This window comes from Dromiciops gliroides, chromosome 3 (assembly GCF_019393635.1).
Source record: "Dromiciops gliroides isolate mDroGli1 chromosome 3, mDroGli1.pri, whole genome shotgun sequence".
Classification (NCBI taxonomy): Eukaryota; Metazoa; Chordata; class Mammalia; order Microbiotheria; family Microbiotheriidae; genus Dromiciops; species Dromiciops gliroides.
In genome coordinates this window covers 516,262,111-516,283,979 of record NC_057863.1, presented here as the reverse complement: position 1 = coordinate 516,283,979, position 21,869 = coordinate 516,262,111, and positions in this window count along the sequence as shown.

Here is a 21,869-nt window from a genome sequence, read left to right as displayed (position 1 = left end):
AGAGGATTGCTGAATCGATTACTAGGGTTGTTTACCAGAAACATGTTTGAAATATAAATGTGCACAGAGTTAAAATAAATGGTTAGAGTAAAATATTTTATGATTCAGCTGAACTTAACAAAAGAAGTAGCAATTACAATTTCACATCACAACTAAAAACTGATTCAATTTAAAAATATAAATAGGAAAACTACATTTGTTGAGAGTAACCACATACAATGAATTGATCTCAATATTCTAATATATGTGCCACATGCCATATCTAAGTAATTAAAGGAAAACTTAAATGAGTTATAGGAATAAATAGTAAAATCATAATAGTAGCTGACACTAAATATACCCCCTTTCAGACCTAGGCAAATTCAATGAAAAGAAAAGAAAAATTAGGGTCCCGAATTTTAGAAAAGTTAGTTATCCTTTACCCTGTTAATTACTGAATGAAAATAAGAGTGCATGCAGATTTTTTCAGTTGTTTATGACATTTATGAATCAACTATGTATTGATTAAAAAATATCAACAAATGCAGAAAATAAGTTTTAAGCTTATACTTTATTAACCACAATGATATGAACTTGCAGTTCTCAATGGAAGAAACCAAAAATCTAGCTTTAGTCATATAAAAAAAATGCTTCAAATGACTAATAATTAGAGAAATGAAAATTAGATCAACTCTAATGTTCTACCTTATACCCATCAGATCAGTAAAGTAATTAAAAATGAAAATGACAAATGGTGGACTGACCGTGGAAAAACAGATAGGTATATTAATGCATTATTTGGTAGAAGAGTGAACTAATCCAGCTCTTCTGGATAGCATTTCAGAACTTAAAATATATATAAATATAGATAGATAGATAGATAGATAGATAGATAGATAGATAGATAGATAGATAGATATAATTGTGAATACTCTTTAGCCAAGTGATACTGTTGAATATTAAAATATAGTTTTGTATCTACCTGCCTCCTACAAACAGATCAGAGAAATTATAATATTATATCTCCTACTAAATAGAAAAGAACATGTTATATCTGCCTGTCTCCTACAATGAACCAGCTTACAGAAATGTTTAATTTCTCCTACAAATGAGAGATAGAAAAAATATACCTCTCTTCCTACGAAAACAGATCAGAGACAGACAGAAAAAAAAATATCAATTTAATATTTTATTGTCTCAAGAAGAAAGCTAGGGGCAGCTAGGGGCACAGTGGATAAAGCAACAGCCCTGGATTCAGGAGTACCTGAGTTAAAATCCAGCCTCAGACACTTGACACTTACTAGCTGTATGACCCTGGGCAAGCCACTTAACCCCCATTGTCCCGCAAAACAAACAAACAAAAAAAAAAAAAAAAGAAGAAGAAGAAAGGTAACACAACGCATGATCATGTGGAGACTTCCCTCCTAAGAGAGAAGCTCAGAGGACTCCCCATTTCTGAGGGTATATATGGTTTTAGTCCACTGATTACAGAGCATTGTTAGTTTTAATAGTATGATACAGAAATCAACCCAGAAGCAAAAAGGAGTTTAACAATTTCAGTTATAACAAGTATGGAGGAAATACAGAAGCATCATGATAAGACTACAGGATTCCAAAAAAGGGTTTGGCAAGGATGAAGAAGCTCGGATGTTACCATAAGATAGGGACTTACTATCCTGAGGGAAAAGAAGTCACTAGGTAGGGTCTTTTATCTGCGAGCTATCTGGGTTAAGTTTGGAGTTCAGTTGAAGGACATTTTGCTCCTATTAATCCAGGGTTTCATAAAACTCCCCTTGGATAATAAGGTACCTCCATCAAATCCAGGTGATCCATATATTAATAATACCAATACTAGGCCTATATCTCAAAGAGATTTTAAGAAAAAGAAGGAAAATACTTTTATATGCAAAAACTATTTATAGCATCTTTTATTTGTGACAAAGAACAAGGAACTAAAGCTGTGCTTATAACATGGGGAATGGTTGAACAAATTTTGATATGCAAATGAATACAGTGGAATTCTATTAGGCTACAAAAATTAAAGAAAGATAGTAAGATAAACCCTCTAAGATTTATATGAAGTGATATGGGATGAAATAAGCAGAACTAAGAAAATAGCATTTACTTTAATATTAATTGGAAAAACAAACAATTCTAAAAGACTTAAGAACTCTGATCAATGCAGCAATCAACAACATACTGTTCTGGTCTTTCCTTTCCCTTTTGTTAAATTATTCGGTGTTCTTCCTTTCCAGCCTTTGAGCAATTGGTGACTTCTCCACCCCCAAGTAAAGTATTTAATATGAGTGCATTTACACCTTACTATTGTAATGGCTAGAATGATGCAACCTGCTGGAGACTTACTGTAGAAAAACTTCGCCATGAGGTGAAGGCCTTTGAGGGCAAGCCACATGGTAAAGGTCCTTAGAATCAGGAAGTGACATTTGCTCGTGGGTACTGTCTATCAAGGCTACCAGCCAATCAACTTGAGGAGCCTCCAATTTCTGGGAGGAAGACGCAAAGTAGGAAGCAGACGGAAGTGACGGGGTTCTGGATTTTTTTAGCTCCTATCCTCGCCATGGTGGGTCCAATGATACGGTCTCTTAGAAATACTTAGATTTTTACCTTTCTCTCTGATCCTAATGCTCTTTAATAAATACTTAAACATTTAAATACTCTTGCTAAAGCTTATAATTTATTGGTGACCACTCATTAGATTTTAAATAGTTTAGGTAGAATTTTAGCCCCTTACAATATGAATTTGCTACTTTGCTATCTGACCAGAGCAATTTATGTTTTCTTTGACTCTCACTGAATAAAATTTATCTTACATAGAAGAAGTGAAAACATCAGATGGTAGATTGGGGTAGCATTTCCAATGCCATTGGAAACATCCTGTATTGGTAATAGCTTCCTGTTTAGTTCAGCTCAGTCCTTGATTTTTTTTTATCCCTAAAGGGCAGTGCCATATAATAGAAAGAATACCAGTTTTAGAGTTGGAACTTCTGAGCTTGTCAAGCTCATTACCTATGTAACTCCCTGAACTTTGTGAACAGGATTCTATGTTCACATATATATATATATATATATATATATATATATATATATATATATATATATATATATATATACACACACACATATACACACACATATACACACACACATATACATATACATACATATATATACATATATGTATACATACACATATATATATATACATTGCAAACTATTCTCCTAAATTCTAAAGCCTTCTCCTCTTCATAACTCTAATATTCCTAATAATTTTTTTTTGTTTTTTTGGTTTGGGGTTTTGGGTTTTAGTGAGGCAGTTGGGGTTAAGTGACTTGTCCAGGGTCACACAGCTAGTAAGTGTTAAGTGTCTGAGGCAGGATTTGAACTCAGGTACTCCTGACTCCAAGGCCAGTGCTCTATCCACTCCGCCATCTAGCTGCCCCTCCTAATAAATTTTTATCAACCAAATTCTGCTGAACTGATTTGTAGAATTCGTTCCTTCAAAAAATGACTATGCAATTGACTGCGCTTGTCATGAGATACAAAGATAAATATGAAATAATTGTCCTCAAGGAGTTTAAAATCATTTTTTTTTTTGAGTGAGAGGTACAGCAAGCACAATTGTAAGTAAATTTAAGGTATTATGAAGAGGAAGGGGTACTCAAACCTGGGGGAAAGGCATGGGGTGATAGTAATTTCTATCTGCTGAGCTTACTTTCTCTGCAGATATTGACATTCCATTGACCATTGACCACCAACATGATCCTATTTCAGATGAACTCCAACATGAACAAGCCAAGTCTTTCTGATTGACAGCTTAGTAATTACAACTTTTCCCATAATAAACAACTTCTGTTACCAGCCAAATAGTGCTGATGTGCATGAATAATGGATATTACAATAAAAGAGAAAGAAGAAAAGAAATGGGCCTAGAGAAGTTACCTCTAATTGGTATTAATAGGTTTTATAACAAGGACTTGTAAATTGCAGTTCCACTGTCGGTTTCATTTAATAATATTGTGTGTTTTGTATACTGGTTCTACTTTACACAGCAACCTTGTGAGGTAGAAAGGGCAGCTATTATTGATCACAATGGGCCTACAAGCAAACAGTCATAGAACAGCAAAGAAATGTGTCCAAGGTCACACTGGGAATAATGAGAAAGAGAAAAGCAAAACATCAGTCTCATTACCTAGTTGAGAAATCTTATACTAGAGCAATAATTATACATTTAAGTAATTCATAATAAATACTTAATTAGATTAAAAGAAGAGAATAAGAATTCGCATATGTGGAGACCAATTTTTTATTGGGGCAAGGAAGGAGACCAACAGCCTTCCTCAAAAGAGAGCAGGATTTATTTAACAAGAACAAACTTTAAAAAAACACAAACAGGATCAGTAGGATTAAGGGAAAGGAAATAAAATGGGGAAAGGGAAATAATACAACCTGAATAACACCACCACCCAGGAATCAGCTGAGAACACACAGCAGTGTTGTCGCCTTCCAGCTACAAGCTAGAATGGTGAAAAACCTTCCTTCTTCCCAGTAGACCCCAGGCTGAGCACACAGCACCAAGCCAATTGGTTGGCAGCTCTGACTGACAGTCACATGACTGCCCTCACTGGGCTTCCAGTCATTATAATTTTGCCAGGCCCATGTAGGCGTGGGCAAGTGGTAATGACATGAGGTGCCAGTGCCATGGTGACAGCTACAACCAGTAGGTGGTGCACCGTGCTGTTTGAGGAAGCGCTGGCCTGAGCCCCAGGCCAGTGCATGCACTGGAGGTTTTTTAAATTCTAGCCAAAAGATGGGGTCATAAAAACCTCAAATAACAATTAATTCTATACACATAATTTCTACTATATGTCAGACACTGTACTAAGTGCTTTACAAGCATTATCTCATTTGATCCCCATAATAACCATATGAGATTATTCATATCTTAATATAAAGTGCTTTGTCCACCCTAAAGTACCATATGGGTAAATTAACATTATTATGATAATGATGGTGATTAAGCCACTAGAAGAATCCACTAAGTTTCTATTATATGAAGGCAGCATAATATAGTGGATTAAGAGCTGGCCTCAGTTAGAAAGGCCCACCTCTATTTCATACTGTCAGTGTAACTGTAAATAAGTTTATTTCTTTTTTTATCAGAGTTGCACTAATAAAAATTAAATAAAAGAAATCCTAGGTACCATATTAAGTTCTAAGGATGCAAAGACAAAATTGAAAAAGATCCCACCTTCAAGGAGCCCAAATATTATGATGGTGGTGATGATGACTGAAAGAGGAAAGATTTGTTTCTAAATGAGGAATGGAGTCAGTTTTAAGAGGATGCCATACAGTTGACTAATTGCTGATACTGGATACCAAAATACTATCATTTGGAGAGAGAATTGGTTAGTTTCTGATGCATGTGACAGAAAGTAGCATATAAGGACATCTGATCTGATGCAACATCTTTAAAACAATACTGCTAATTTCCCAGTGCTCTAGCCCCTACTACTACCTAGAAGTCCTGTCACAGCTCTGGAATATCCACAGTTTTTCTCCCAGTTACTCAAGCATTAACTAAGTATTTACTAAGTGTGTGTCAAGGGCATTGTGAGGGTCATATTTTAAAAAAATGAAGATGCCGCTACGAGAGTGCCAGCACATTCCTTTCTGGACCAGATGAACTATGATATAGAATCCTAAAATTTCTGAGCCAAAGGGAATTTAGAGACCACCAGCACCTTCCACAACAGCTTTCTGAATTTTTCCCTATTACTTGGTAATAACCCCGGATTGTGCTAAAACAAATGGTGTTGTTATATTGAGACAGAATTAGAGAGGAAAATGCATAGATCCTAGGGTTCTCACAGAGCTTATTTAGAAAAGAATTACTGCCACTTTTCTATACATACAGAGCCCAGCAAGACATTTGCCTTTCATTGAATAGCTGCCTACCTGAGGGCCATTACCATTGCTTTTTTGCAGAATGAAGCCTGCTTGTGATATTGGAGGAAAAGGGTAAATCTATGTTGTGACTGAGAGTTCAAGTGGTTCTGCAGAGCACATTTGAATCTCAAGAATCATGAAGAGGGTCATTAATTAGCCCTGGGCAGGAATAAATTTTGAAAAATTACTGAAAGCTGACACCATAAGAGGTGTTGATTAACTCACAGTAGGGAAGAAACAATTTTTTAACTGTATTCTATGACTTTGCCCTCCATTTTTCCATTATGTTAAATTGCTGATGTAAAGTTTAAATTCCCATTTGGGCAAGGTGTGTGAGGTATGTGTGATATAGGCTCACACTACCTCAGCCCACTTCAGAATTTCTGAATACTGAATGACTCATTTTGGCCTGCAATTTATATTCATCTGCCCCTCCTCAAGGTTTTTCTGTGTCTGCAAACTAACAAGGGCACACCACACCAAACAAATTCTATAAAAAAGTACACAAAATTCATATACCCTCTGCAATTAATATGTCTGCTGAAATATATTTTATATGATATCTGGAACTGGCATCAAGATACGTCTATGACTTAGTAAATGAGTCCTTTGAAATAAGTGGGCTAATGAACACAAAAGTGAACTAGCTTTCCTGGGGTCACACAGCTAATGAGATACTTTAACAGAGATCTCATTGACTATAAATCCAGCACTCTAATCACAAATCAGTCAACCATCATGAATTTAGTGGCTACTAAGTGTCAAGAACAGTGATAGACAATAAGCATCTAATGACAAAATTAGAATAGTCCTTGACCACAAGGAGTTTGGATTCTTTTGAGTTTTTTTGTTGTTGTTTGCTTGTTTTGTTTTTTTGGTGGGACAATGGGGGTTAAGTAACTTGCCCAAGGTCACACAGCTAGCAAGTGTCAAGTGTCTGAGGTCAAATTTGAACTCAGATACTCCTAAATCCAGTGCCGGTGCTTTATCCACTGTGCCACCTAGCTGCCCCTTGAATTCTTTTGTAAGAGCCAGAAGTTTACATGTATAGGCATATAAAATAGGTAAAAATTAAATACCAGATTTTGAAGCAGGGGAGGGGAGTGAACTAGAACCGTACAGTTATCTAGAAAGGCCTTAATTAGAAGGTAGTATTTGAGCTTCCTTGAAAGAAACTAAGGAAACTAAGAGTTGGAAGTGAGGAAGGAGTATGTTCTCTAGGCATTTGCAAGTGGAAAGTCATATACACGGGAGATGAAATCTCTCATATGAGGAATAAGAAGGCCAGATAATTAAACTGCATAGTATGGACATTATAATCAGTAAAGTTTTTATCACTATCCATTCATTTATTTATTCATTTCTTTTTGTTTATTCATTTGTCATATATCATCTTTTTTTTTGTTTTTTTGGGGTTTTTTGCAAGGCAATGGGGGTTAAATGACTTGCCCAGGGTCACACAGCTAGTAAGTGTTAAGTATCTGAGGCTGGATTTGAACTCAGGGACTCCTGAATCCAGGGCAGGTGCTTTATCCATTGCGCCACCTAGCTGCCCCCTGTCATATATCATCTTAATCAACACACCGCACATGTCGAATGTCTAGAATAAATAACTCAGAATTGTGGTCATTTGTGGATACATACCTGCTTAACCCATTGTTCACAAGGTCCTAAAAATGTATTTACTTTTTAAAAAATTCCTAGTCATAGAACATACAGCTCAAAACAAAGTCATTTAATGAAATAGAAGAAGAAGAAAATTCACAGTAGACCTTTCCACTATAAAACTGAGACGACTAGAATTTCATGAATACATGTATAGTCAGTGGGGTAAATAAATGCACATAAGGATCATGCATGAGAGGTACACACATGGGGCACATGTTTGGCCAGCACATGTCCAGGAAGAAACAATATACACCTCAGATACTTCAGGAAACATTACTATGTGTTTCTCACTGTGCATGCTCTGCTCAAGGTATGCTATATTTGAGGACCAAAGTGCTCAAAGTATCTAAACTAGGCACAATACACAGCTGGTAACCAGAGGCCTTTGGTATTGGGGAAATAGTCTGCTAAAGTGGTGCTCTGCTGATCTCATGACATTCATGTTGGTCACATTATTCTCCCAGTACATGCTGGTCTCATAATGATTATTGCATACTTTGCATACTTAAGCTAGAAACTAGCTTTTATGTTCAACTTTTCTCCAAGCCACCTCAGCTCCAGCTATAGCAGCTCAAAGTTATAGCAGCTTGAACCACTTCCTGATGGGAAAAATATAATAATTCTTTAATCACAGTCATTATAATCAGTTAACAAAAAGCAAGGAGAACACTAACAGGCTAAAATTGAGCCTTTTCATTCCTATTCCAGTGAGTGGATAGAGTTCAAAATTACAATCATTTGATTTATGGTTATATATTCCCAGAATGCTCTCTGGCATAGCCTATATTGGGGTTAAGTGACTTGCCCAGGGTCACACAGCTTGTAAGTGTCAAGTGTCTGAGGTCAGATTTGAACTCAGGTCCTCCTGAATCCAGGGCCAGTGCTCTCAGCCACCTAGCTGCCCCAGTATGATTGTTTTAATAGAGCATTTTGGTCACTTAAAAACTTGAACTATGTATATATATATATGTATATATATATATACACACACATATATATATATGTATATATATATATACATATATATATATGTATATATATATGTTTTTTTTTCTTTTTCCAGAGAATGGCTAAACAGATAATGAAATATATCTCTGTTCATTCAGCAGATTGATAGAGAAATTTAAGGGCAGAATGTTGCATACATTGTTGCATACATTGTCAGATGTCATAGCTGTATTTATTATGTTTGCTTAACTGCTTTTCTATGTTGAAAAGAAGGGTTTAGTGCTGGCATATTAAAGGAGTTGTATGCAGAAATGATTTTGATGAAGAAACAAAAGACATAAATAAATCCTGTTTTATTTTTTAAAGCATCTTCAGATCAGGAAAGGGGGTGGGTGGGAATAGTTCAGGAAATGGTATTTTCCTTGAAAATACTTCTTTAACTTTGGGAAATGGGAATTTTATATCAAGGGTTCCATTGCTTTTTCATGCTGCCCATGACCAAATATGACAAATAATTTTTATCAATCACAGTCCTTAGAACCATGATTTTCATTCTTCCCAACAAGAGGAAAATACTGTCAGATTATTCATAAAATGATTTGTTTTCTAATGGATCGCATATAAACAGGTGACTTGATCACCCAGATAATTCTCTGTCATAGATAACCTTTGTGTAGGAAAGAAGAAGTTCTGGCTTCTGTGAAGCTTTTCATGTAAATAAATTAACACTTGTTTGCATTTACAAAATATTCATTCTCTGGAATATCAAGCACCAAGAAGTCTCCAGAGGTACTGACACCTTTTGAAATATTTTATAGTGGAAAGAAGTGAATCCTTTAGAGGAAAGCAATTGGAAATTTATGTCCCTCTCACCCTGAAATATACATGTTATGAAATAAGTGTCTTGAATTTTGTGACTCTTGTTCTATACAACAATTATGGATCCCAAGTAGACTATAAGAACTTTGAAAGCAACTGTCCTCTCTTATTCTTGTTTTTCCCATGCCGATGACATAATAGGTGCTCAATATTTTTGTGTGATGTATTGATTGATACAGGACATAGGTATAGTGAATAGCAGGTAAACTTCAGGTCATGGAGGCCCATAAGGTCAAGAGACCTTAAGAGACCAACCTATAAATTCCCCAACTCATCCTACAGAGGCCTGACAGTTTCAAAGATTCTCAAAGTTGGAACAGACTTTGAAGGCCATCTAATCTAACCTGAAACTAAATAGGAAAGTCTTCTATGATATCCCTGCCAATGGCTATCTAATCTCTGCTTGAAGATCTTCACTGGTCAAGAACATATTTTACAAAAGTAATATTTTATCCTCTGGAATAACTCTAATAATTGGTAAGTTGACTTGCTGTTTTATTTTTGTTCCTCCTAATATGGAACGGAAATTTGTTTCTATGTAGCTTCTACCCATTGTTTCTAGTTTTGACTTTCAGAGTCAAACAAAATAAGTTTTCAAAATGATAGACTTTCAAATAATTAGATGTGATAGATTGTCTTGATGCAGAATGAAATCATGTTAGTTTTTTCCTGTTCTGTCCCACTATTAGTTAACTTTAACTTTAAAGAATACTAAAACCTCCAGACAATTTTTAATATAATTGTTGCCTGTTCATACTTCCATCAACCTGTACTTGTGGTCTTGATTCTTTTAACCAAGGTGAAGGCAAGAGTGTGCTCACAAATGTTTAACAACCTTTCCATGGCATAAAATGTAGGCATGGTATACTTTTAAGCCTAATCTTCATTAATAACAATTTTTCCATCACTTTAAGTCTAGACAATCAAAATAACAACAAATCAAGCCTTGATTTGTAGCCTTTTCTGATTTCCAAAGTCTAACATTCCCATTAAAAATTTCACAATTGGCTACTGAGACCAGTAAGTATCAGTTCCAGCGTACTACTTGGTGTAGTAGCCTTTTTGTATTTGCCATAAGTTACCCTACTGGTGTGATTCTGATCTACTTAGCTAAAGTATAAAATACAGTCAGAGAGGTGAGACTGAGGATAAATTAGTTATTAGACAGACTCCAGTAAATGGAAAGATTTATCATAATTGTACTAGATATTAATAAGATTTTTGACCTCAAAATAGTTGTCCCCTGCTGCATGTCATAGAATTTACTAATAATTTCATCTGTTCCTGGTTGTCCATTAAAAGTATTAGTGTTGTCATTTGAGTTAGAACTGTCTTATTTGATAACAGTTAAACATGCTGCCATGCATAGAATTATCACTCTCTTATCATAATACTTATGCTTTGCTATCACTACTTTATATTTGTTCTCTGATTCTTTGTTCCACTAATTAGTTTTTTACACCCTCAGTATATTTGTGTGTTCTGAATTCAGTGGTACTTTTGACACTGGAGTGTGACCACCGTTATCTCCTGTTTTGTATTTACTGATATTTTGACTCTTCAGTCTGATTATGTGCTCACTCACTCTCTCTCTCTCACATACCCACACACACACATACACACTTGCATTTTTTAATCACTTGAGGTTAAACTTGTACTTTTGTGCCTTTGGATAATTTTTAATGTTCAAGGTGAATGCTATATGGGAAAAATGGAAGAGGAGCTGCTCTGTGGGCGGTCTTTTGCTCAGTTTCAAACTATCATCTGTGATTTCCATTAGTTTTGAGGAAACATAACACACAAATATGTGCGTACATGTAATCACTAACCTGGGAGTAAAGAAACCCAGCAGCTTGACATAGTTATGCCATTACCTGAAACTCCAACTTTCTTGCCTTCAGTTTCAGCATCTGCAAAGTAAGGAAGTTAGAATAGGTAATATTCAAGATCCTCCATTTCTAAAGTTTTATAAGTCTATGGCCTTATTTTTTTCATCAATTGGACTAGTTAAAGTAATGCTATCAAACTCAAATAGAAATGGGACCACTAAACTCCACATAAATATCTCTGTTGCTTCATATAACATAGTATTTTTAAATTTTATATTGAAGATTTCAAAATTACATTTTAATCTGATTTAGCTGTACTCAGTGTTGGGGCCACAGTGGTCCAAGGGCCATGTGTTATGAAGCTTTTAATTCAAATGACTAGAAATAAACCTAGGCAAAACAGTGGTTATATAGAACTTGGAAAGTCTTTTTTCTTCCCCAAACCCCTCTGACACCAAGTCAACCCACCACATTACCTGAAATTTTACCCATACAAATGTATTTCTTTGTATACATTTCAAAATAGGCTGAGTGGCACATTGAGTTGTTCACACCTCTGAGTGAATTAGTCTATCAAATCTCTTTCCCACATAATTTTTAACTTGTAAGTTCCAAAACACCATTGTCTGAGTCTTATTCAGCACTTAGCACAATGCTTTGAATATGATAAGTACTTAAAACATTAATAAAAGGTGAAGTGAGTTGAATATTTGTCTAGCTAACATGATACTGAAAGAAAGGGAGTCATTTTAGGGAATAGATTAGGGAATGAAATTTTTCTGATAAGATTTCATTTTGAAAAATGGCTCATTGTTCCAGAAGGAAAGCTTGCCTTCATGCTATATTGGGCATTGATTACAAGTTGCTTCTCTTTCACATTTTTTAATAGGGCCACCCCTGATGAGGAGTAAAATAAAAGGGCATCACTTAAGAACAGGAGGCATTCAATAGATATCCCATTGAAAATGATAGTGAGAGTAAATATTTATAGAGCTCCTACAGATATACAAAGCTTACATAATTTATGTCATTTGATATAATAACTCCATTATATAAGACTACAACTATTATCATGCTTATTCAATTGATAAAGAAACAATAATAGAGGTTGTGTCTGCCTTATGGTCATAACTAATAGTAAGTTCAAAGTAGAATTCAACACCCAGTCTCTTCTGATTCCATACCAAGAACTCTTTCCATAACATAAAGTAAAATGGATTAAGAGGTAGTTGATTATTTGTATATTCCTGGAATACCAGAACCGTATAACGTCTATAAGCTTTTAGAGAAATAGGTAGGACCTGAGGTTTTACCCAACCTACCCCTTTCTTGGCTCACACTAATTTCCAATTGTATGTTGTCTTTCTATTTGTGGACATTTAATAAAAATGTGGAGTCCTTCAGGAAGAAATCTAGGAATAAACCCATTACTCATGAGCCTGGTCTTTACTGACTACATCCTCTTTGTTACTATTGGCTCAGGTGTTCCCAAACTATTCATTGTTGTTTTCAGTCCTTTTTCCCTCTTTATGTCCCCATTTGAAGTTTTCTTGGCAAAAGTAATGTAGTGGTTTTCTATTTCCTTCTCCAGCTCATTTTGTAGATAAGAAAGTAGAGATAAACAGGGTTAAGTGCCTTTCCCAGGGTCACACAACTAGTAAATGTCTGAGGCTAGATCTGAACCCACAAAGATGAGTATCCCTAATTCTAGGCCCAACATTCTATCCACTGCACCATCTGGATGTTTAACCTGAAGACATAGTTCCACCAGTCTATTTCTCAAAATAGAGTTAATGTGCTTGGAACGCAATGCTGCAGACACACAGGATGATCTCTGGGGGAATATATAGACCACCTAGTCCTCTGGCTGTTTGCCCAAGAATCAGTTTACCAAGGAAAGTAGGAGGGGAAGAGGATAAGAAGGGAAGGGTGAAAGAAGGGAGTGCAGAGGAGGGGAGGGGACAGTCAGAAGTAGAACACTTTTGAGGAGGATTAGGATAAAAGAAGATAGAAAATAGAGGAAATATCATGGGAAGGGAATTGGATGGAGGGGAATAGTTATGATGATTGATTATAATGACAAAACATTTGGTACCGACTTTGCTGGAAGAAAATTCTTTGTCACGTTTAAGGTATTATATACAGGTAATGATGAACAGGAAACTACCAGAAAAATGTGGAAAGACCCACAAGAGCTGAAGCAGAGTGAAAAGTACTATATACAAAATAACAGCAATAGTGTAAGATGGTCTGCTGGGAAGCATGTGGTTATTTTCAGTGAGGCAATAATTAAATATAATGCTGAAAGACTTATGAAAATTGTAACCCATCTATAGAGAAAGAACTGATGGTATATGAAAACACATGGAAATATATGTTTAATTTTTTTTCTTTGACAATTTCTTAATCTGAAGTTTTGTTTTTTTAACTGTTTTCTCTCACAATTTAGATAATGTGGAAATGTTTTCCATGACGACTCATGTATGACTTATTTTGAATTGCTTGAGTTCTTGTGGGTGGGGGTGGGAAGGGAGGGAGGAAGAGAAGTTGGAACACAAAGTTTTAAAAAACTGATGTCAAAAGTTATTTAAAAAATTAAAAATCAGAAAAAAGAATCAGTTTATGAATATAGCTCCATTACACCACACAAAAAAATCTAGTCACCATCATGAGTCCTCTGATCTTTCTTCAGAATCTTATGACTTTGAACATGATTGTTCTGAATCTGAAAATTGATGAAGAATAGTTTTAATATGTACTCAGCATTGCATATATCGTTACCTCTCTTTTAATATCCTGGCTAAATGTACCTGCCACTTGGATAGAAATGCTAATGCATCCTCCCAGTACAATGGTCTCGCCCCCTCCTTTCTTATTTCCATTGCTCAGCAGCTTTTTTCTTATTCACCATGAGCAGAATATTAGCTATTTTTCTTATCTGCAGACTTGAGCGATAAATGAGGAACTAAATAAAAAGAGACATGCCAATTGTAGATCTAGGAATTTTCCAGTATGTTTTTCTTTTATTCTTTTTGAAAATATAGGGCATCATCTTAAGTGTGAGTGTGTGTGTGTGTGTGTGTGTGTGTGTGTGTGTGTGTGTGTGTATAATCTCAAAGAGTTCAGAAATAGGAAAAGTGAGTGGAATACCATGGTCAGATACATGAGAAAGAAAATCAAGTTGAAAGCTCTCAAGAAGGCTATTCTTGTGATAAATTTGGGTTGATTCTGAAAAGAAGATAAAAGAAGTGTCTACAGAGATGGGCATATTTCACAAATAGCTTATTGAAGAACTAAGATTTTTAAAAGACCTATACAAAAGTTGGAAACCAGGGCAGCTTTGCAAGAATAAATACAACACTGACAACAGCTTGTAAGAAGATTGTTAGTGGGGATGGCTAGGTGGCACAGTGGATAAAGCACCGGCCCTGGATTCGGTAGTACCTGAGTTCAAATCCGGCCTCAGACACTTGACACTTACTAGCTGTGTGACCCTGGGCAAGTCACTTAACCCCCATTGCCCTGCAAAAAAAAAAAAAAAAAAGAAGAAGATGATTGTTAGTACGGCTAAATGGCAGAGATGCTAAAGGCAACAAAAAAGCTTTATTTCCTCAGCCATTTTAAGGGCAAGGAAAAGATCAGAAAAGAGATAGAACCCCTGCTTGGGGAAGATGAGAAAAGGATAACCATGAGAGGAAGAACTACTCAACTCTTTTATACATGTTTTCTCTGTAAAAAAGAACGATCTCTTGTTTGGGAATGACAGAACAAAAATATTTAACAAATTTAAATTGAAGATAAGTGAAGAAATGGTAAGAAAGTGTGAAACCATAGAGTAAAAGTTCCCTTTCCTTTCCTCCTCTTTAACTAAAAGCATTAATAGTATCTCCTCACTCACATCTCTGATTTTCAATGTCTCTTCTACTTGATGAGGAAGAAGTCTCTAAATACATCCTTGATCTCATCTTATCCTGTCATTTCTAGTTGATCACCCTATCATCCCCAATCTCTCACTTTAAACTCTTTCATATATTTCCTTTTGTCATATGTCCTACATATAAGTATATGTATGTGTGTATAAATATATATACATATATGTGTATACACACACTACAACAACTTGCATAAGCTCTCATTACCTTTTATTTTCAATTTCCTCTTATCTAAATGCTAATTCACATATGCCTAAAACACTCTCATGTTTTTCCCATTTTAAAATAAACAAACTTCTTTCTATATAACATCATTCCTGCTAACTATTGAGTTGTATATCTCTTAAGCTTCTAAGCTATACTCCTTTAAAATATTATTTGCACTTGGTGCCTCAAAACCTTTTTTTTTTTCACTTTTCAATGTGGATTCCATAATCTGAATTCAACTTAAACTGCCCTCTCCAAAATAGTAATTATTTAATTGCCAAATCCCATCTCAGTGACCTTTCTATAACCTTAGTCAATGTTGATAGTTATCTCATCCTAGATATTTTCTGCTCTCTAGTTTTTTTGTTTGTTGATTTGGTTTGTTTTTGTTGTTGTTGTTAATTGGTTTTTGTTACTCTTCACCTTTTATACTGTCCTCCCTAGTGCTGATCACACCCTAAATATTCTTTGTTAAATTTCATTCACATTATGCCAAATAGCCCTAGATATCTTGAAAAGTCTTTTCCTGAGATTTCAATAAATATTTATTAAAGACATACTATGTGCCAGGCACTACATTAAATGCTGGGGATACAAACAAAAGAAGTAAAGATTGTTCCTGTTCTTCCTTTTTCACAACTGGAGCTTACCAAAAATGATATGTTTTGGGGGTTTGGTTTTTATTTTTTTGTTTGTTTTTTGGGGGTTTTTTTGGTGAAGAACATTGTTTCTGCCACTGGAGGTCTTCACAAGAAGTCTGCATGATTATTTGCTGAAAATGAAAAGTGAGCGTTATGATTTGATGAATGGTTGAACTAGATAAGCAATCAGATCCCTTGAAACACTAAAATTTAATAATTTAATTATATTGTGTTGTACATTAATGAGGTATGAATCTAAATGTAAGCATAGTGGAATAATGGATAGAGAATCACATTCATGGTCAAGAAGACCAGAATAGGGGCAGCTAGGTGGTGCAGTGGATAAAGCACCAACCTTGGATTCAGGAAGACTTGTGTTCAAATCTGACCTCAGACACTTGACACTTACTAGCTGTGTGACCCTGGGGGCAAGTCACTTAATCTCCATTGCCCTGAAAAAAAAAAGACCAGAATTTAAGCCTGAATCTTATACCCTGGGTCACCAACATGATCTCTAAATATCTTGGGCAGCCTTTCTAAAACTGTTAAGTTTCAAAAAAAGTAGTTAATTTGCATTGGTAAAGGAAGTTTCCTATAGCATTGAAACCACAAGTCAAAAGCAAAAAGCAAAAAAAAAAAAAGTCTACATCATTAGTTCTATTATTTCTATGTTGCCAATGAGGGGAACTATGAAGGAAAATGTATGAGTTTATTTGTACCAGAATGCCTGCCATGTGAAAAGCATGGGCAATTTGAAAGTGAGTTTCTATTATCCACTCTTTTTCAAGGATAAAAGGAAAAGGATTACCTGTAACAGTGCCTTTTAGGGGGGAAAACACAGATCAGATGATAGAAATGCCCTTTTAAATAAGTGAAATACCATTGCTTATACCAACAGCATGGCGATAATAAGGACTGACAATTGCTTTTCAGAATGGAGAACATAATAGCCAAGATGTATTGCTTTGTTGAGATCTAAATTGGCAATAAGGTTTGTGACTTATTCAAGAAGAGAGAAAAGAGGAATTATAAACCCCATGGACCCAGAGTACTTTGCAGATGTATCAGTTCATGCTTCCCTAGCCTCTTCTTCCCCATCCTGACCCAGCATGTGTCTTTAATGGAGTATGGGCTTGAGGGGGAGTAGCAGCTGTCAGGCTGTTCATTAGGGGCCCTGGTTGCTTCCACTGAGCCCCAGGCCTTGGTTTGGTGACAGACTTGCAATGGATGTCATCCATTTACTAATACTGTATTACTCTGTCAAACAATGAAGTCTCAGATCATTCACCTCAGTGTATATGAATCCCAGGCCAGGGATGAATGTTCTTCAAACATGTTCCACTGGATGCCTTATATCAGTTTTTTAAAAAGCCTTCATTTGAACATCAAGTCTAACAATTGTTGAGATATTTTTAAGAAAGGGGAAATAGTTCTAATTTTGAGAAACTTGCAAAAGAAAAAAAAGATTATCACCCTAAAAATGAACTTTGAAAAGGGATTTTTTTTGTGAAAATAAACAATTACTCCATGTTTTATAACACTTTTAATGCACTTAAATTCAATTCAGAAAATATCATATTTGAAACATACTTCAAATGTCATATATTTTAATTGTTTGCTAAAAAAATAATACCCTTTATAATATAATCCAATAAAAAGTCAAACTATTCCTTAAAAAATCTCCAGTGATGGGAATTCCACAATCTCCTGAAACAATCTATTCCTGTTTGGAATATCCTGAATTGTTAGAAAGTTTGTTTGTTTGTTCTCTGACATAAAAACTTGGTAATTTCTAGATATTGCTACTAGTTCTATTCTCAGAGCAGTTCATCAAGAAGAGAGAGTTTTAAAACCAGTCTCTGTTTTTATTACAGTAAACTACCACTTACTCAGGCACAAAAATTCCAGAAAACTTGTCTAACATGAATCTGTCTTGTAGTATTTGAAATATAATTAACACTATAATGTCACAGGTGTGCTTACATTCACTAATTTCCTCTCCATTGTCTTTGGGGTGATCTTCAACTTCATTAAGTTGGGAACAATATATAATCTTCAAGATTAGGTGATGAAACTTTGCCAAAAAGAACATTCATACAAAAACAATGGACTTCTATTTCAACAACAAGCTTGGGACCATGAAATGAATTTTGCATTTTCTCAACTCAGTCCACAGTCTGCCTTGTACTCAGCTCTGGGCACAGTTCAATATCAATTCACAGTATTTGGTTTGAGATGCAGGTACTAATGATTAAACTGTATTGATTGTCTATCCAATAGCATTTCAGAGTCTGTACAACAAAGTTTCTTCATCAACTATGTGGATACATAGGCCGTGCTCTTTTCAGGGACTATGGATCTCATTTAAGAGACTGTAATGTTCTGAGGCTTGATGTAATCAGCCCAATTCCATCCAGAAAAATCCACATCTGGGGGACGTCATCATCTATAGGGAATCCCTCTTTGACTTGGATTCTGTACTTGGTCTTCATGACAATGTGGAACAATTTTGGTGGGTCTGTCCTTTTTTATGCACTTGTTGATATTCATGATAAGAAGATTGTCAAATAAAATGATCCCTATTATTCCTTTGAAGAAATCCTGTATATTGTTGGTTTATGCAAAGGAGACACCTTTTTTGAAGGAGAGCCTTTCAATAAAATGCATTTTTAAAGATAATCCTTAAAAAACGAACACAGTAATATCAGGTATTTACTATGCATATTAGTCGATTATCTCATAGAAAAATATGTTGTACTATGGAATGTTGTTCTTGAAACATTTTCTTTTTATATATATTTTATACAATTAAATATTTCCTAATTACATGTAAAACATTTAGCATTCATTTTTAAAATATTTTGAATTTCAAATTCTCTCCCTCTCACCCCTTAAAGAGGCAATAATAATATTTATTATAAATGTGAAATCATGAAAAAAATTCTATATTAGCCATATTACAAAGGAAAACACATGGAAATACTCAAAGAAATAAAAGCAAGTAAAAAAGATGTTTTGATTTGTACTCAAAATTCATCACTCTCTCTAGAGGTGGATAGCATTTTTATTATGGGTCCTTTGGAATAGTCTTGGATCATTGTCTTGATAAAAGTAGCTAAATTATTCACAGTTGATCATGTTTATAGTATTTCTGTTATTTTGTACAGTGTTTTCCTAGTTCTGTTCATTTTATGTTGAATTAATTAATATAAGTCTTCCTAGGGTTTTCTGAGAAAATCTTATTTATCATTTCTTATAGCACAATTGTATTCCATCACAATAATATAATAATAACTCAACTATCCATTCCATAATTGAAAACCAAATCTTTAATTTCCAATTCTTTGTTACCACAAAAAGAACTTCAATAAATATTATTGTGCAAATAGATCTTTTTACCTTTTCTTTGTTCTCTTTGGCATACAGAACAAGTAATGGTATTCCTCTGTCAAAGAGAATGACAATTTTATGGTTCTTTGGACCTAGTTCCAAATTGTTCTCCAGTATGGTTGGACTAGTTCACAACTTCACCAACAATGTATAAGTGTCCCAATTTTTTCACATCCTCTCCAGCATTTGTCATTTTCCTTCTCTGTTATGTTATCCAATCTGATAGATGTGCCCAGTGATATTTTAGAGTAGTATTAATTTAAATTTCTCTAATCAATAATGATTTAGAGCATTTTTCATGTAACTATTAATAGCTTTGATTGTGGAACCTTTCCATAATTCAAAAGTTTGGATGAAAGGAAAGACTAATTGGAAAGAATGACTTACATTTGGGATTTTTTTAAATGCCTATAAGGACACCCCAAAGGAAACATCTAATAGGTAGTTAATGCTGCGTGACACTTATTCAGAAAAAGAAATGTTTGGTTTAATATACAGATTTAAGAAATATCTATATATAGAAAATACTTGAATTCATGGAAACAGAAGAAATTTGTAAGTGAAGAAACAGAAGAGAAGATGGCCTAGCAGAGTCCTTAGTGAATATTCATGCTAATTAAGCAGAGAATGAATAATGATCCTACAGTGGAGGCTGAGGAGGAATAGTCAGATCCTACAAAGAAAACCAGGAGAAAATGTCAGGAAAGCCAGTGGAGGAGAGCATTTTCAAGAGGAAAATATACACATCAGGAATAAGAGCTATAGGGAGCTTGATGAGGACAAGGGCTAAGATTGTATTTAGCTTTTAAGAGATTGTTTTTGTTCTTGGAAATAGACAATATGTTATGAAATGGTGGGACATGGAAAGTACTTGGCAGAGATTATTTTGCATTTGTCTTTGTATCTTCAGAAACTATCATACAGGAGGCAGGGAGAAATATTGATGGATTAAGAATCAGGAATATCTGTGTTCACATCCCTCCTTGAACATTTACTATCAGGGGCATATAGGTGACACAGTGGATATAGCACTGGTCCTGGAGTCAGGAGGATCTCAGTTCAAATCCGGCCTCAAACACATAACACTAGCTGTGTGACCCTGGGCAAGTCACTTAACCCCAATTGCCTCACAAAAACAAACAAAAAAACGGACATTTACTATCTTTGACAATAAGCAAAGCATTTTTCTTTTGAGCATTCTTTCCCTACTGATTGAAATAAAAATTTTATTTTGGGATCTCTTTAAGGAAGTGATTAGGGGATTCTATCAATTTCTATTTTACCCACTGGTTCTAGAATATCAGGGAAATCTTTCTTAAAATTTTTTCACAGATGGCTACTCTCTTATTTTGATCATGGCTTTTAGGAAGTCCAATAATCTTTTCCAAGTCAGTTGTTTTTCCAATTAGATATTTCACAATCCTATTTTTTCATTCTTTTGGTTTTGTTTGTTTCTTGATTTCTCATTAGCTTCCCCTTGCTCAATTCTAATTTTTAAGGAAGTATTTTCTTTAGTGAGTTTTTTATTTACCTTCTTTTCCATTTGGCCAGTTCTGTTTTTTAAATAACTTCTCTCAGTAAATTTTTGTACATCTTTTTTGCATCTGGTCAATTCTGCTTTTCAAGGCATTCTTTTCCTTCTTGGATTTCTGTACCTTTTTTACCATTTGGCCAGTTTTGTTTTTAAGATGTTATTTTGTTCAGTATTTTTGTACCTCCTTTACCAAGCTGTTGACTCTATATTCATGGTTTTCTTGTATCCCTCTCAGTTGTCTTCCCATTTTTCCCTCTACCTCTCTTATTTGATGTTTAAAATCCTTTTTTAGCTCTTTCAAGTTCTGAGATAAATTTATACTTTTGTCTGAGGCTTTGGATCTAGGAGTTTTGACTTTGTTGTCTTCTGAGTATGAATTTTGATCTTCCTCTTCACCATAGCAATTTTCCAATTTAGACTTTTTTCCTATTGTTTGCTCATTCTTAAGCTATTTCTTGACTTTTAACTCTTTGCGAAAGTGGGGGTTCCAGAGTAGAGCATGTACTGTCACAAGCTTCATGGGCTTTGTGCAGCTGTTTTCAGAGATACTTCAAAAGTCCACTAAATTTTCAGTTCTTCAAAAGTGATATAATCTAAGGAGAGGTGCGTTTACTACTCTCCTGGCCTGTGCTCTACTCTGTGAATGACCACTAACTAGCACTTTTTTCTGCCCTGTGACAAGGGCCTCCGCTCCACTGTTGCCTCAAGCTCTTATATGCTACTGCTCTTCATTACCCTGGGAATGCCTCCCAGGACTGTGACCTGGATTCAAGTATGGGCAAAGCAACAGAATTCTGACCCCCCCCCCCCTCCCCCGCCAGTGCCTGCAAGGAGAACCTTCTAATCTTGTTTTGAGCGGTTTTTCAACTTACTTACCATCTGTAGGCTGAGACCT